At 47.6% G+C, this 17,016-nt stretch overlaps 1 long non-coding RNA gene across 1 annotated transcript in view; it reads right to left on the reverse strand.

Annotated features, from left to right (window-relative positions):
• Positions 1 to 2,006: 2,006 nt before the first annotated feature.
• Positions 2,007 to 17,016, reverse strand: part of LOC138772746 (uncharacterized) — a 98,683-nt gene continuing 83,673 nt past the window's right edge. Inside the window, exon 3 of the long non-coding RNA XR_011359817.1 lies at positions 2,007 to 2,241. This is a non-coding gene — a long non-coding RNA (uncharacterized lncRNA). The remainder of the gene's footprint in view (positions 2,242 to 17,016) is intronic.

The following is a 17,016-nucleotide window of genomic DNA, read 5'->3' on the forward strand; positions in this document are numbered from 1 at the left end:
GTTTCACACTGAGTGAGTATAAATACATTTAGAATCTATATTATTAACTATATGTATAATATGTACTGTTTTAGTGTCATTTTGTGCCATTTTGGTTGGTGGTGTGCCCCGGGATTTTTTAAGTATAAAAAGTGTGCCGTGGCTCAAAAAAGGTTGAAAATCACTGGTCTAGAGTACCCGTGCCCTAGGCCTGCACCGCCTCTCCGTCCCTCCTCCCCACCCTCTTCACCATTAGGAATGGCCCAGGCAGCTTATTCATCAGCTGGGAACACGGCACATGGGCTGGATCGTTAAGGCACCTGTGCAATGTTCACTGAAGAGGAAAAATCCTGCCAGGGGCATTTCTAATGATGAAGAGGGTGGGGAGGAGGGACGGAGAGGCGGTGCAGGCCTAGGGCACAGACACTCTAGGCCACGGCAGTTTGACACAGGGCTGCAAGTTAAAAAGTATTTTTTTTTAGGACAATAACTGCATCATCTGCCAAACAGACCCCAGGACAGATCTTGGAAAAAAGCAGCTATCTGAAGGTACAAGTGGTTTGGGGGGGTCAGATTGTGGGTACAGAGTCGCTTTATGGAAAAAACACAAAACCAAGGAGTTGGACTGGGGACTTTAAAGGACAAGTACATGTACCCAGTGAGTACATTCACACGTATATACTGTATAGTCATAGTATTGTGTATGAGTCCTCCAGACCATCTCTTGGTGTTGGTTTATGACACTTCTATCCCCCATTCTAAAAGGGTCTTTTTGCTCCCTACTCCAGAAGAAGAGCAGTGTGACTGTCATGGCGTCCTGATCTATCCCATCGGCTGGAAGCCTCCCCTCTTCAGCTGCCTAGTAGCCACCGGAACGGCCTCCATGCTCCAATCTCCCTATCACAGGGCAAAGAACATAAGTTAATGAATCAGTCATTTGAGGCTTGTGTACACAGAGGTCACCATTCTGAGAATAGGGAGCGATGCAATAAAACAGCCAGATGGCTAATAAGATCATAAAGTCATAAACAGCTGTAAATCCTACTGGACGGTTTATGGGAGAGGGACGTTCTCTGCAGCTTTTGATGGAAGGTAATTCACACTAAGCAAACAGCAATAGTTATGGTCCATCTATAATAAACAGGCAGTCATAGAGAAGGCCTATCTATTCATTGTCACATGGCTGAGCGATCTAGTACCTGCAAAACACTGATCACAGCAAAGCTCTTCATAGCCGATGAGAACCAGCTGCTATCAGCAGCTGGGCCCTCGCCCTCAATGGTGGGCTGCAGCAATTGCGCGGCTGCCCACCATTAACCCGTTAAATGCTGCAATCGCACTGCGGCGTTTAAGTGTAAGTGACAGGAGCATCTCCCCCATTATATATCATAACCCGTGTAACTGTCTGATCTATTAAAATAAAACAATATTATTCCGCATGGTGAACGGCGTGAACAAAAAGCGTTAAAATGCAAGGCTTGTAAATGATTACATTTTATATATGAAAAAAAAATAATAATAAAAAGTGATACTAAAAAAACTGGAGATCGTGGCGCAAAATTGATGCCCCATACATCCCCGTAGGTGATATAATAAATGCGCTATAAGAGTCACAATACGGCCAATGTAAGCAAATAAAAAGTTTTACTGTTAATAACAATAGTAAAACATTAGAAAAGCTGCATATGGCTGTATTCAGACTGACCTATAGAATAAAGATAAAATGTCAGTTTTACTGTAAAGTGCATTACATAAATGTGGAAACCCCCCCATTATCCCAATTTCACCCCATAAATAATATTTTGGGGGTTCCATCATTAATTTTATGGTAGATTGAAAGGCGCCATTACAAAGTACAGCTAGAAGGAGAGGAGGAAAAAACGAAAACGTGAAACTGAAAATTGGCGCCGTCCTTAAGGTCATTTTAGGCTCTGTCCTTAAGGGGTTAAAGGGGTACTCCGGCAAAAATATTTTCTTTCAAATCAACTTATTTCAGAAAGTTATTTAGATTTATAATTTGCCTTTATTTAAAAATCTCCAGTCATCCAGTACTTATCAGCTGCTGTATGTCCTGCAGGAAGTGGTGTATTCTTTCCAGTCTGACACAGTGCTCTCTGCTGCCACCTCTGTCCATGTCAGGAACTGTCCAGAGCAGGAGAGGTTTTCTATGGGCAGAGGTTTTCTCACACGGACAGAGCATTGATTCGCCGCAGTACCCCACTCTGAATGTAACAGCTTGTCCACACCATTTGGACTCCAAATCTGTAACAATTAAAAAAAAATCTTTATAAGAAAAAAGTATGTTATCACTAATCAACCAATTAATATTCTGTATCACCACATCAGCTGCTGGAAGTCATCCCTCTAAGCTATGTTTTATTATATATATAGTATGCAGGGCCGGACTGGGACTGAAAATCAGCCCTGGCACTCACACCCCTCCAGCCCACATACCATATCACACTGTGTCCTTAGGTTGTGTTGTATTGCAGCTCAGTTCCATTGACGGGAATGGTCCAAAGTCTATTTATCTATCTATTTATCTATCTATCTATCTATCTATCTATCTATCTATCTCCTATCTATCTCCTATCTATCTATCTCCTATCTATCTCCTATCTATCTATCTATCTCCTATCTATCTATCTATCTATCTCCTATCTATCTATCTATATCCTATCTATCTATCTCCTATCTATCTATCTATCTATCTATCTATCTATCTCCTATCTATCTATCTATCTCTCTATCTATCTATCTCCTATCTATCTATCTCCTATCTATCTATCTCTCTATCTATCTATCTATCTCCTATCTATCATCTATCTATCTATCTCCTATCTATCTCCTATCTATCTATCTCCTATCTATCTATCTATCTATCTATCTATCTATCTATCTATCTCCTATCTATCTATCTCCTATCTATCTATCTATCTATCTATCTATCTATCTCTCTATCTATCTATCTCCTATCTATCTATATCTATCTATCTATCTATCTATCTATCTATCTATCTCTCTATCTATCTATCTATCTATCTATCTATCTATCTATCTCCTATCTATCTATCTATCTATCTATCTATCTATCTCCTATCTATCTATCTATCTATCTATCTATCTATCTATCTATCTATCTATCTCCTATCTATCTATCTCCTATCTATCTATCTATCTATCTATCTATCTATCTCCTATCTATCTATCTATCTATCTATCTATCTATCTATCTATATCTATCTCCTATCTATCTATCTATCTATCTATCTATCTCCTATCTATCTATCTATCTATCTATCTATCTATCTATCTATCTATCTATCTATCTATCTCTCCTATCTATCTCCTATCTATCTCCTATCTATCTCCTATCTATCTATTTTCTATCTCTCTCTCTATCTATCTCCTATCTATCTCTCTATCTATCTATCTCCTATCTATCTATCTATCTATCTATCTATCTATCTATCTATTATGCAACAACAGGTTACAGCAGTGATAATATATATAAGTAGGGTCCTAGGGAAATTGTTAGGATATGTAAAATAATATTACACATTTCCTGTATAATGTTAGCACTGGTAAGACAATTTTCTATGCATGATAATACTGTATATCTCTAAATAGCTATTATAGTTACCAAAAAACACCAGTATACAGGAAGCGAATATCATCATTACTGTTACTGGCCAATCTATTATAAAGAGACTGATACTACCATTATTACAGTATACAAGTAACAGATAATACATCAACTACCATCATCACTACAACATGACTAATACCACTATGCTGTCACTGAATAAATCCACTACGGGAACACAAGTATTACCAATAAAATGAGTACAGGACAAATAATACCATGACCACTGCCATCATACAGTGACTGGATAATACTGCTGTACTGTCTATTAATAATATTCCCTTTATAGCACCAGTATATAAAATGCAATATTCTACCTCAGCATTGACCAGAGATGAATTTCAGAGGATTTGGGTTAATGTGAACCTAAACTTACTGTAAGGTCACTCATCTCTAGCAGTGACCACATAGAGGTAAAGATCCAGCTATACAAAGGATCTACAGACCTTAAGAGTGTGTTCACACATATAGGATCTGCAGCAGATTTCATGCTGCAGATATCTTTGTTACTCAATGACGGAACCCAGCATCAAATATGCAGCAGATCCTGTACGTGTGAATGCACCCAAAAAGTGATTATGCATGATTGTGCAGTTACATCCAGTGACTTACAGGAGGCGTCTTCCTACATGAATCATAAGTGACGTTCTTGGTAGTCAAAGTTGTCTGTTCTTTCCATCTGGCTCAGCCCATCATGAAGATTTCTCCAGCCATGACTCTTCTCCCCAGAATCTGCGAGACAAACACTTTAGGCTCCACGTTCCAGCACCAACCTAACCTTATACCTCATCATAACCCTATATTCCCCATTGCTTTACACAGTAACAATGCCCCCTCTGTGCTCCCACATAAGCAGTCAGGCCCAATATGTGCCTCCAAATAGTAGTCAGGCAGCTCCGTGTGCCTATATAGTATTAGACCCTCTCTGTGCTATGTCATTATATAGGCAACTTTAATGCTCCCCTATAGTAGGCTCCCCTGAGCAGCAGTCCCCATATACCATAGGTCCCACTGAGCAGAACTTATATAGCACAGGTCCCCATATGCAGCCCATAAAAAATATAGCCCCCCACACATAATATAGATGCCCTGTGCAGTCCCACATAATATAGCCCTTTCCCCTGTGTAGCCCACAAAGTATATCCTACCTTTGTAGCCCCTACATAGTATAGGTCCCTGTGTAGCCAGCCCCCACATAGCATAACCCCAATATATTACCCCCTCCCCATGAAGCCCCGCACATAGTATAGGTCCCTGTGTAGCCAGCCCCCACATAGCATAGCCCCAAAATATTACCCCCCATGTAGCTCCCCACATAGTATTGGTCCCTGTGTAGCCAGCCCCCACATAGCATAGCCCCAAAATATTATTCCCGCCCCGGTGTAGCCCCCCACATAGTATAGGTCCCTGTGTAACCAGCCCCCACATAGTATAGCCCCCAAGAAATTAACCCCCCCGTAGGCCCCACATAGTATAGGTCCCTGTGTAGTCAGCCCCCACATAGTATAGCCCTCCAACATATTATCCCCCCCCCTTTAGGCCCCCACATAGTATAGGTCCCTGTGTAGTCAGCCCCCACATAGTATAGCCCTCCAACATATTATCCCCCCCCCTTTAGGCCCCCACATAGTATAGGTCCCTGTGTAGTCAGCCCCCACATAGTATAGCCCCAACATATTACCCCCTTCCCATGTAGCCCGCACATAAGATAGGTCCTTGTGTAGCCAGCCCTTACATAGCATAGCCCCAATATATTACCCCCCCATGTAGTATAGGACCCTGTGTAGCCAGCCCCCACATAGTATAGCCCCAACATATTACCCCCTTCCCATGTAGCCCCGCACATAGTATAGGTCCTTGTGTAGCCAGCCCTTACATAGCATAGCCCCAATATATTACCCCACCCACATAGTATAGGTCCCTGTGTAGCCAGCCCTCACATAGAATAGCCCCCAACATTTTATCCCCCCCCGTGTAGCCCCCCACATAGTATAGGTCCCTGTGTAGTCAGCCCCCACATAGTATAGCCCCTAACATATTACCCCCCCCGTGTAGCCCCCCACATAGTATAGGTCCCTGTGTAGCCAGCCCCCACATAGTATAGCCCCTAACATATTACCCCCCCCGTGTAGCCCCCCACATAGTATAGGTCCCTGTGTAGCCAGCCCCCACATAGTATAGCCCCTAACATATTACCCCCCCCCCCGTGTAGCCCCCCACATAGTATAGGTCCCTGTGTAGTCAGCCCAACATATTACCCCCCCGTGTAGCCCCCCACATAGTATAGGTCCCTGTGTAGCCAGCCCTCACATAGTATAGCCCCTAACATATTACCCCCCCCCGTGTAGCCCCCCACATAGTATAGGTCCCCGTGTAGTCAGCCCCCACATAGTATAGCCCCAACATATTATCCCCCCCCCCCCCATGCAGCCCCCACATAGTATATGTGGCCCTCTGTAGCCCCCACATGGCATTTCCCCCTGTACAGCCCCCACATTGTAAAAAAACAACAAAAGTATACTCACCTCGGATCCAGCAGACTCTTTCCGGTCCTCTCTGGTCCGCTGCCGTTAGCTGCTTACATTTTCCGTCATCAGCAGCCCGATGCAGACCGGCCCCGGAGTCTCCCAGCTCCAGCCCCGCGGCGCCTGCACCTCTCTCATCTACTGCACGTCGGCGGACGTGTGACGTCATCCGTTACTGCCGGCCACAGAGCAGTAGATGAGAGAGGTGCAGGCGCCGCGGGGCTGGAGCTGGGAGACTCCGGGGCCGGTCTGCATCGGGCTGCTGATGACGGAAAATGTAAGCAGACAACAGCAGCAGCAGGTGCAGAGCGGCCGCACCAACTCCTTAACCGGTAGGGCTAGCGGAGGGGGGTTGGTCGGCGGCCCTCGGATTGACAATCTGAGCAGCCCAGCGGGCATTTGCCCGGCCTGCCAGATTGTCAGTCCGGGCCTGATAGTATGTATTGTATTATTGTATATAAGGAGGGATAGGGATCTGTCTGCTGCCACCGTAATTTGTATCATATGGCTGGGGGGAAATAGTAGAGCCGTCCCAATACCAAACCCTCTCCATTATATTCCCATTTTTCCTCTGGTCACATGACCCTGCAGGGACCTGCAATGCATTCCATTGACCGGGATTGGCTGCGGATGGGAATGTCCCTTTAAGTAATGCGATGTGTTTGTGTAGTTGTTCACATTTTACTACCAGTTCTTTGTACACAAACCGTAAAACACTAAGCAAGATCATTTATATAGTGTTATATGACCTGAGGGATTACTCCAGTACAACCATTAAAAAATATGGCAAAAGTCAATTGTTTCTATATTTATAGATTTTACTATATTTTCTGGGAAATTTTTAACCACGTTATTGTCCAGGGGAGGAGAAACACCCTACAGACCCCTACTTGTTCTGATAAATTTAGCTGGATGGATGTTGGCTGAATATTGAAATATATTATTACATATGGTCACCTATAGTACAGTATAGCCCTTGTAATGTAGTATTAGTTATGTATCTGGGTAATGTATGGCGCAGAGGTACAGAACGCTCACACTTCTATAGCCACCGGCAATCAAATACTGCATGCTTCCGTTTGAGGTTTGATGTTTACTCATCTTTAGTGACCACTCATAATGGGTTAAGACCATGGAAGCAAAGCTTTGGCTGTCCGGGCCTAATGGGAATTGTAGTTTTGCAACAGCTGGAGGGCCAAATGTTCCCCATCCAAGGTTTAGACCAACAATCCTAACTGATCGGTAAGATGTTGTCCTAACTGGTCAGCCCCTTTAAGGCCTTCATGGATCCTAAGCAGTGTTCAAACCTTGTCATAGTTACAGACCTAGGAGTAAAAAGACCACTACAAAGACCTCTGTACTGTCCCCTCATATATTTGTGCATTGTGATCAGATTGCCCCTAATACGTTGTTTTTCTAGTGGAAATAACCCCAAGCTTGATAACCTGTTTTGCTACTATAACACCCCCCCCCCTTCCCCCATTCCCTTAATGACCTTGGTCACCTCCTCTGCACCCGCTCCAGTTCAGCGGTGTCCTTCTTATATACCGGTGCCCAGTGCTGTACACAGTATTCCATATGTGGTCTGAGCAGTTATTTATAAAAAGGCAAAACTACCGTATTTTCCGGCGTATAAGACGACTATTTTTTTACCCCGAAAAATCTTGTCAGGATTCGGGGGTCGTCTTATACGCCGGGTACCGGCCAATTGAAAAAAACAAACAGTTAACTCACCTGGGCCTGTTCCCGGCCTCCGCCCGTCTTCTTCTCCGGTCCCATTTCCCGACGCAGGCAGTGTGACGTACACTGGCTGCTCCAGGGATGCCCGAAGCTCTCCCGAGCAGCCGAGCATCTCCGATTAGACGCTCAGGTGCTCGGGAGAGCTTCGGGCATCCCCGGCGCAGTCAGTGTACGTCACACTGCCTGCGCCGGGGAACGGGACCGGAGAAGAAGAGAGGCGTAGGCCGGGAACGGGCCCAGGTGAGTGAACTGTTTGTTATTTTATTCATTTAGCTGCAGTTTACCCCTGCCTGATAGTAGCAGCGCTGCGGTCAGGCAGGGGTTAACATTTTCCGGCGTATAAGGCGAATCCCTGAAAATCTGATTGAAAGTCAGGGGTCGTCTTATACGCCCAGTCGCCTTATACCCCGGAAAATACGGTATGTTCTCATCTTTAGCATCTATGCCTCTTTTGATGCATCCCATTACTTTATTAGCCTTGGCAGCTGCTGCCTGGCACTGATCACTAAAGTTGAGTTTACTGTCCACCAATACCCCTAGGTCCTTTTCAGAAGTAGTTTTATCCAGTGTTTTATTATTTAGCACATGACTGTACTTATTATTTCTACGGCCCAAATGCATAACCTTACATCTATCCACATTAAGCTTAATTTGCCATTTCACTGCCCAAGCCTCTAGCTTCTCCAAATCCCTCTGTAATATGATATTATCCTCCTCTGTGCTGATTTCTCTACCCAGTTTAGTATCATCTGCAAAAATGGACATTCTACTCTGTAGCTCCTCTACAAGGTCATTAATAAAAAAATATTTTTTTTAAAAAGTGGACCCAACACTGACCCCTGCGGTACCCCACAAGTAACTGTAACCCAATCAGAGTGTTCCATCAATGACCACCCTCTGTTTTCTATCACTAACCATTTAATACCAATTGATAAGCTAAGACGGAAATAAAAAAAAAAAATCACCTCTCTAACTGCTATTAAAAACCACTCAGGCAACAGGAGTGCCCCTATAATGATGCACAAAGTGATTTATTCCTTAAAGGGGTACTCCAGAGTGGGGGCACTTTTGCGCTGGGACAAGGGACGAGGTGGCCGAGGGAAAAGACGTCCACTCACCTTTCCTGCTCCCGCCTCCTTTACTGACTGGCTGAGCGGACCTGAGACGTCACGTCTCGGGCCCACGTCAGACACCCGGAAGCGTCCGGGAACCGGGCGCCGGAGCGCCGCGATACGGGACCCGCCGCTGGAACTGGGGAGGTGAGTGGACGTCTTTTCCCTCGGCCACCTCGTCCCTGGTCCCAGCGTAAAAGTGCCCCCACGCTGGAGTACCCCTTTAATCATTTCGTGATGTAGATGCCCTCAGCGGTGATTTGTTTGAGGTGTACCCGTTACAATAAATCATGTCCGCTATTCTTATGCCTATCCTCATAGATAAGCCAAGTATCAAAGCATCCGTGAAGTCAAAAAATAGTTTTGCCGTCATCATATCATATGAAGTCCCGTGCTGCCAACACCAGTCACTGTGCGGGTGAGTGAATGTGAATTATGTTCTGAGCGGCCTCAGGTAACCTCTGAGCGTCCCATCAACAAGTGCGGACATGCTGTGTGCAGCCACTTACTGTGCGGCGTATAGGATTACAGACATCTTTATATCTCACGCTTATTCGTGATGTTATCATAGAGATGGGATTGAAGGATGAGATGGTGGGAGTATTCACAGCAGATGAACAAATCGCAGCAGGGGAAATCAGGGTCGTGACTATGTTAGTATGGAAAAGGCTGTAAGCAAGAATAATACATCATATATCCTATTAGATGAAAGAAAACAGTAATGGTAATCGACGTTTGTTTACAAGGACCTTGTCTTATATCACTGTACTGTTTTTCTCCCCCATGGATCTAATCACTTCCTGGTTTTCTCTCTGATCTGTGATCCTGCAGTTGCCAGGCAACAGTGCAGACACTTTCCCACAATCCCCCTTGCTTGCATGCCAACTGCCAGTACTAACGGGACAGATCATGTGACTGCAGCTGAGCATGAGTGACCCAACCTAGTGGAAGCCCAGTGGGTTATCAAAACAATGCAGACACATAGGGGATATGTGGGGTCTATATCTCTCTGTTTCAATAATTTTTATTAAAAGTTTTAGATAGAAGTTTTACAATACAGATAAAGATAAAGAATAGCCCCTTCATAGGTATCAAAGCAAAGAAGAAAACAAGCAAGTAATGGGGCTAGTAATATGGCATGCAAGCAAGTAAGAGGAGTTAGTACAGTTTAAACGCACGCCAAACAACAACTGATCAGTCGATGCCTGTAAAAGGCTATTATAAACAAATAGCAGACAGGGAAAAAACTCTCCGGGGAGGAGATAAAATGTTTAACACCTTGAAAAGTAAAGAAAAGGCGAGCAGTGGAGATCCACTTGTACCCAATATGGTGGTATCGAAGTTTTTGGGTAAATGCTGCAAATGTTCAGACGATAAGTTTCAGAGTTTCAGACGATAAGTTTCAGACGATAAGTCTGTGTATACGGATATATTTTGAAAGTCTGTCGATAACCCTTCCTTCCTTATCGTTGCAAGGATCTTAGATTTTACAGGTAGGAAGTGCATCCTAGCCACTACGTCTCGGGGTGATGATGTGGACAAATGCTGAGGTCTAGGGATCCTCCTCACCCAATCAGTCGCCAGCTCAGAATCCGTGCAGTCTGCTAATGTTCGTTTTAGTAAGTTCTTTAAGAAGGACGGGAGTTCTGTGTCAGCAACAGTTTCGGGTATGTTGCGAAATTTCAAGTTGTGTCTTTTATTGTAATCTTCCAGCGTAGCTATCTTAGTGCGAAGCACAGTCGACTCGCCCCTCAATTGTGCACAGGTATCCAATAAAGAGTTCTGAGCATTAATCACCTCGTTCAATTTCTGCTCCGTTAAGAAGAGTTTATCCTCCACCCCCCGTGTCAGTTGCGTGGCAGAGGCAAATAGGTGATCCAATCCCATAATGAAAGAATCCCTCACGGAGACCATCATGTCTCTGACAGTTGGTAATGACACCTGAGCATGATCAGCCATCATCGAGGCAAGGGCTAAGTCTGAGTCTCTACGTATTTGTAACAATAATGGAGAGACGAGGGGACAGAGATCCCTTAGAGAGTGAGCAGAGGAGGGCAGAGGAGTTGTAGAGACATTACTCACAAATGTCGGAGCCATAGGAGAGAGAGTAGTTTGTTCAAGTAGGGCATAGGATTGTAATGAAGGTTGCAACATTCCCCCAGATGATTCTGTTCTAGGCAATTGTGGTACCTGTTGTAAGGGAGCAGATTGTCCCTCAGAAAAAAGATCCTGGAGACATAGGCTGGAAAGCGAAGGTGCCGGGGAAACCTCCGATGGTACCTGCAGAGCTGGTACTGAAGACGCGTTCTCAATAGGAAGAGAGGCCTGTCCGCCGACTCTTGCCATGGACGATCGTAACTGATAATGATGAGCGCTGTCTGGCCTATTCCTCCTGCTTCTCCGTTTAGCCGCTTTGGAAGGCATGGGTGTACCTGTAACAGGTTCGGGAACGAGTGCGGATTGTGCCGGTGTCGCTGGGTCCCACCATGCCGCCTCCGAGTCAGCCAGAAGCGCAGCCAGCCATCGGTTCTGTAAAGGCCCGCCGCCATCTTGAGGCGTCGCAGCTTGAGGGAGAGATGCTTGAATCTTCCTTCTTGCAGCTGCCGATGCACGCTTTGAAGTATTCCCCATCTTGTAAAGGTTGCGGGGAGTATCAGCAAGGTTCCGATTAGAAAATAATAAAGGCTAGGGTCCCCCGGCAGCTATAAATACGCTATGGTCACGGAGCTCCTCTAAAGTGCGACCGGTCCCTTCGGCTGCAGGCTCCGCCCCCTGGGTCTATATCTCTCAAACAGGACATTTTAATTAACGTTTGTACATTTGAAATATGTTTTATTTAACATAATTCATCTGTGTAGACCTAGTTTTCTTTGTGACACAATCCCTTTAAGCACAGTGGGGGAGAATTATCAAACATGGTGTAAAGTGAGACTGGCTCAGTTGCCCCTAGCAACCAATCAGATTCCACCTTTCATTTTCCAAAAGAGTCTGTGAGGAATGAAAGGTGGAATCTGATTGGTTGCTAGGGGCAACTGAGCCAGTTTCACTTTACACCATAATTGATAAATCTCCCCCAGTATTCACTGGGAGCTGTCTGGTTGTTCCAGTAACTGTAGCGCCCAGTGGAGAATGGGTCTCTTCACACTGGATCTGAAGAATGGCGGGAATTGATCTGTACAGTTACAATCTAAGAATTATAATAAAACAATATGCTAATCTAAAAATGTAAGCAATTTAGGTAAAAGGCATGCGTCCTCCCAGAAATCATTGTGCTAAATACAAATCACTAACACAATATAAACTTCATTTTAGCGCCGTAGACTGAGCAATGTAATTACCTATATGTAAGCAGTAAAACCTTCAATAAAATATAATGAGGTGCCGACTGCGCATTGCTACGTGTAATATGGATGCACTGCTGACGATTGCCCAAACACCTGATACCTTACCTCTCAGACATGTGGACGCTGCTGCCGCCAGGACTAGGAAGCTGTGGAGCACAGGAGAGAAGACCGGGAGAGGTAAAGTATCAGGTGTTTGGGAAAGGGCTGCATGGACATCACTAACAATGTCCATGCAGTCTTTATTGCCTGATTATCGGGCCGTCTAATAGGTCCAGTAAACGAACGCCGATCTAGCAGATCGGTGCTCGTTTACCAAAGTGATCGGGCCGTAGTCGGCCCGTGTAATAGTACCCTTTCCTAGGGAAGTCTCTTAGCACAGGAAACAACTTGGGGGGGATTAAGTAAGACTGTGTCACGGCCGCGGCGGCGTCCCGCGTTCCGGGCCGCCGCCGCGACCGCCTCCTGCCCCATGCAGCAGCCGGTGTCCATAGTCAGGGACCCGGCGCTGCTGTTACTTCGGCCCCGGGGGGCGCCTCACCTCTCCACGTTCCTGTCTGTCGCTGTGCCGGCCGTCGCGCGCGTCCCCGCCCCCTAGGGCGCGCGCGCGCCGGCTGTCTCAGATTTAAAGGGCCAGTCCGCCCTTAATTGGTTAGTTGCACCAATCACTCCCCTATAAATCCCAGCATGCCCTGTCCCTTGTGTTGGAGCCTCTACATGCTTCCATAGCGTTTGGCCCAGCTCCCTGTTGTTCCTGACCTTAGTCCTTGTCCCTGGTTCCTGTCCTTAGTCCTTGTCCCTATCCTTGCCCGCTGCCTTCCCATTGTTCCTGAGTCCTGTCCGCCACCTGCGAGCACGCCTTCTGTCCTCTGCCTGCACGATCTCCTGCCTACTGCTCCTGCCACGCCTCGCCTGCCGTCACCAGCAACCAAGCCAGGGGTAGCGACCTGGGGGTCGCCTGCCGCAGCAAGTCCATCCCGCCTTGCGGCGGGCTCTGGTGAAAACCAGCGGCCCCTTAGACTCCGCTCCCTGGTGAGGTTAGTGCCATCGCTGGTGACGGTCCAGTGGATCCACTACTCCAGGCGTTACAGTAGGCTCCAACCATGGATCCCGGCGAGGTGCCTGATCTCCGTGACGTCGCCAGAGTGGTCGCTCAACAGGCGCAACAAATCCAGAAACAGTCGCAGCAGATCCAGCAACTCACTGCCGCCTTACAGCGCACACCACCTCCTGACGCTGTTTCTACACTCCGACTTGCTCTCCCAAGCAAATACTCTGGTGACTCCAAGTTGTGCAGAGGATTCCTGACTCAGTGCACCATGCATATTGAACTTTTAAGTAGTCAGTTTTCCACCGAGCGCTCTAAAGTGGCTTTCATCATCAGCCTATTGGAGGGTAGAGCCCTGGCCTGGGCCACGCCACTGTGGGACCGTGATGATCCTGTTGCTGCCAATCTCCGGGCCTTCCTATTCGAGTTTCGCTCCGTCTTTGAGGAACCTGCCCGTGCTTCTTCAGCCGAGACTGCTCTCCTCAACCTCTCTCAAGGGAGCTCCTCTGTTGGCGATTACGCCATCCAGTTCCGTACCCTGGCGGCTGAATTGGACTGGAATAAAGCCGCTCTAATAGCCACCTTCAAGAAGGGCCTGTCTAGTCGGGTGAGAGACGTGCTTTCCGCCCGAGACCTACCCACCTCCCTGAACGAACTCATCCTACTGGCCACCAGAGTTGATACTCGTTTTTCGGAGAGGGAGGAGGAGGTTCGGCATGAACATCTACTAGGCTTGCCCCGTCGCCATCACCAGCTGGCGCCGGTTTTCCAGAATCCTGACTTTCCGATGTCCCAGCCCTCTCCTGAGATTCCCATGCAGGTGGAACGGGCTCACCTGACGCCTGATGAAAGAATCCGTCGTCTGGAGTTGAATCTCTGTCTCTATTGCGGTGGTTCAGATCACTTTCGGCTGAGATGTCCCCTACGTCCTCAAACGTCCGGAAAATGCTCGCACCTAGGTCCGGTGGGACAGGTGTCCCTAGGTGTGAATGCCACCCTTCCAAGTCTGTCTTTGCCAGTTTCCATCCGGACTCCCTCAGGACAAAATCACCAGACTACTGCCTTTCTCGATTCTGGGTCAGCAGGCAGTTTCATTGCGGCAACATTGGTCCAAAGATGGCAGCTACCCGTGACCCGACTAGCCAGGCCCCTGACTATCTCCTCGGTCACGGGCGAAATTCTTACCGACCGTGTGTACTACCAGACCGCACCTTTAGTCCTCCAGGTGGGTCCTTTACATCAGGAAAAGATATCCTTCTACGTCCTGCCCCATTCTTCCCCCGCTGTCCTCCTGGGACTCCCTTGGCTGCAATTACATGCCCCGAAGCTGGACTGGAGAACCGGGGAGATTCTCAGTTGGGGTCAGGACTGTTCCAGCCAGTGTCTCAAGTCACCTCAGACCAAGTACTCTATGGCGTCATCCGACCCCGCCAAGCCTCTATCCGGCCTACCGGCTGAAGACCAAGACTTGGCGGAAGCCTTCTCTGCCGAGGTGTACCCTCTCTCCGTAACCGAGACTGAGGTCATGTCCTCTTACCACCGGGAGAACTTACAGAAGGATCTCATCCACAATCCCACATCCCCTTGCCACGTTATACCTCCGGATCGCCTAGTACCAATCGTCACTTCTACTCTTCGGAAAGTACCCCCCGGAAAGACCCATGTTCACCCTGCGCTTCGAAGAGGTATTTTGAAGTGGGGACATTCCTCATTGGAGGCCGGGCACTCTGGAGTCCGTAAGACCGGCCAACGGATCTCCCGTCACTACTGGTGGTCCAGTCTGTTCCAAGATGTCAAAGACTTTGTGGCTTCCTGTGCCATCTGCAGGCAAGAAAGAGGGGGAGGCCAAAGGGGGGGGGGTACTGTCACGGCCGCGGCGGCGTCCCGCGTTCCGGGCCGCCGCGACCGCCTCCTGCCCCATGCAGCAGCCGGTGTCCATAGTCAGGGACCCGGCGCTGCTGTTACTTCGGCCCCGGGGGGGCGCCTCACCTCTCCACGTTCCTGTCTGTCGCTGTGCCGGCCGGCGCGCGCGTCCCCGCCTCCTAGGGCGCGCACGCGCCGGCTGTCTCAGATTTAAAGGGCCAGTCCGCCCTTAATTGGTTAGTTGCACCAATCACTCCCCTATAAATCCCAGCATGCCCTGTCCCTTGTGTTGGAGCCTCTACATGCTTCCATAGCGTTTGGCCCAGCTCCCTGTTGTTCCTGACCTTAGTCCTTGTCCCTGGTTCCTGTCCTTAGTCCTTGTCCCTATCCTTGCCCGCTGCCTTCCCATTGTTCCTGAGTCCTGTCCGCCATCTGCGAGCACGCCTTCTGTCCTCTGCCTGCACGATCTCCTGCCTACTGCTCCTGCCACGCCTCGCCTCGCCTGCCGTCACCAGCAACCAAGCCAGGGGTAGCGACCTGGGGGTCGCCTGCCGCAGCAAGTCCATCCCGCCTTGCAGCGGGCTCTGGTGAAAACCAGCGGCCCCTTAGACTCCGCTCCCTGGTGAGGTTAGTGCCATCGCTGGTGACGGTCCAGTGGATCCACTACTCCAGGCGTTACAGACTGGCTCAGTAAGAGGTTCACATCCATGTTTTCCGGCCATACCTAGGGCGGCATCCAACCTCTGCAGCCACAGGGGATGAAATGCCGAGCGTTCGTGTTCAGAGAGAACGTTACCGAATCTGAACAGTCCGGCCTCTCCGCTCAACGCTCTTAATGAGTCATTGCACTGTCTATCCCACATGTCGCACTTTGAAATATACGACAGCTCCCGAGCTACTGTACACATCAGTTACAATATACACCAGCTCTATAGCGTATATCGGAATAAATATGGTGCCACTTAGGTCACACTTCTTCTCGGTAAGCTCCGGCAAACAGGCAAAAATAAAAAAAAAATTGTATGCAAATAAGAGGTTGCACAAAATTTTAGACTTTTCCACACCAAACTAAAGACGGATTATTGCCTGGAGTGGACAGAGCAAGAACCCATCTCCCTCCTCCAAACATCCAACCAATGGTCCCACATCGGGGAGACATCAGACCCCAAACTGACAAGAGAAGATACCACACCTGAGGATGAAGAGTTCATGGAGTCTTTATTCTTGATAACTAAATAAAGACATAAGGGGGAAACGGAGAAACAGAGAGAAATTGATGGGAAATGATTAGACTGACATCATACTGGTAGGACTGGCTAGGAAAGGTCTGCCAAGGAAATTGAATACGGTTCAGTTAAGACAAACAAGTAGTGTGGACTTGAAGTTACTTCTTCTGTCACATTGTTTGAATTTTTGGGCGATGGTTCTCTGATTCATTTAGGTGATTCAGGAAGCCTCCTTTTTGGCAGAGATTGTTGTTCCATTGGTGACGTACTAAGGAACCAGCTATTAAGTAATTTCGCATTCTCTGTGGATGTATTGAAGACAGATGAGCACAACTGGAGCGTGCTCGAGTCCGATCGTTCAGGATTTGATCACTGGTGACTGATGAAGTTTGATGGAACCCTAGGGAGTCCTGCAAAACATGGATACAGCCTACTGACCTATGGCTGTATCCATCAGGACTCCCTAGGGCGGCATCCAGCTTCATCAGCCACCGTGTCACATACCACAGGTAAAGTTTAGCCAGGGAAGGGATGAG

Source organism: Dendropsophus ebraccatus, chromosome 14 (genome assembly GCF_027789765.1).
Source record: "Dendropsophus ebraccatus isolate aDenEbr1 chromosome 14, aDenEbr1.pat, whole genome shotgun sequence".
NCBI lineage: Eukaryota > Metazoa > Chordata > Amphibia > Anura > Hylidae > Dendropsophus > Dendropsophus ebraccatus.